We start from the raw sequence: 1,098 nt of genomic DNA, 5'->3' as shown, positions 1-1,098 counted from the left end.
TCCTGAACCTCTCTGTTCTGCAGTGCAGTGAGATGAGACGTTTGCAGTGCACACTCCGTATCAAGTAGGTTTCAAGCTAATTGCAATTTAATTAATAATTTAATTACAAAGTAAAAGTAAAACCAAAATTAAAGTCTGTCTGGATGTGTGGAGAAGCACATTTCAGGTATTGAAGGTGTTTTGTGGAGATTTAGTAGCACTCGAGCACGAGGTTGCTCATGCACACATTTGTGCACATGGGTAATGTGGTTCAGAGTCCGACTCAGTCTGATCAGCAGTAGTGGGAACCGGCCAAGGAGTAACACTGATGTAAACATAACTTTGGTTCCCTTACAGGAAAACTTCAGAGGAACTTTTATTTTTAGTTGTCTCAGGAATCGGATGAGAAAAGTCTTTAGTCTGTCATCAGTTACAGTTTGAGTGTCACCTCGACAGTGACTGTGACCACTGACTGTGTCTCTGCTCTGTGCCTCCTCACATCTGCAGCTGCTGAAGGAGAAACATGATAACACTGTGTTAATAGCTGAGACGGTGTGGCAGAAGAAGCTCCTGGGGAAATATAACAGAGGTTAGTGGGGGGGGGGCCTTCATCAGAGACGACTCATTTTGAGCATGGTCTTATTTCCCTACAGTAAACACACCAGAGTATCACAATGAGTTGATTACTGATATAGTTACACCACATGTTGCATTTCACCAGTACCATATTTGTCCAGTGTCTCAGTTTGCTGTGGAGGAGTACAAGGCCCTACAGGACACACTGGACCTGGAGAGACATCTGAGGACTGAGGCCGAGACCTTTGGCAGAGAGGTGAGTTTTTACACCAGCCTCTGTGTGACGACCTTCTCTCCGCTGCGTCCTGACTCTCCTTCTCCTCAGATGGTGGTTGAGCAGAAGAAGCTGAAGAGACAGAGTCAGATCCTGATGCAAAGCTCCTCGCCCAGTCAGGCTCTACTGGACGCCCTGAGCCAGGTCACCAGACTGACCCAGGATCTGGAGACGCAGAGGCTGGAGCACCAGAACCAGGTGTCATTACACAACTCAGTCACAAACTAGACTGATGTAGAAATATAACATCATCCACAAAGGGGTGTGTG

At 46.5% G+C, this 1,098-nt stretch overlaps 1 long non-coding RNA gene across 1 annotated transcript; it reads left to right on the top strand.

Moving 5' to 3' along the window:
* The first annotated feature begins 340 nt into the window (after positions 1–340).
* LOC111648604 (uncharacterized) lies at positions 341–1,054 on the top strand. The gene is made up of 3 exons (XR_015436337.1): positions 341–568; positions 717–811; positions 881–1,054. It is a non-coding gene; the product is annotated as an uncharacterized LOC111648604 (long non-coding RNA).
* Positions 1,055–1,098: the final 44 nt, after the last annotated feature.

The sequence above is a fragment of the Seriola lalandi genome, unplaced genomic scaffold (assembly GCF_002814215.2).
Source record: "Seriola lalandi dorsalis isolate HSWRI2012SDOR001 ecotype SW California unplaced genomic scaffold, Sedor1 jcf7180002043883, whole genome shotgun sequence".
Taxonomy (NCBI): Eukaryota; Metazoa; Chordata; class Actinopteri; order Carangiformes; family Carangidae; genus Seriola; species Seriola lalandi.
The sequence above is the reverse complement of the archived record's forward strand: the minus strand, read 5'-3'. Positions and strand labels throughout refer to the sequence as shown.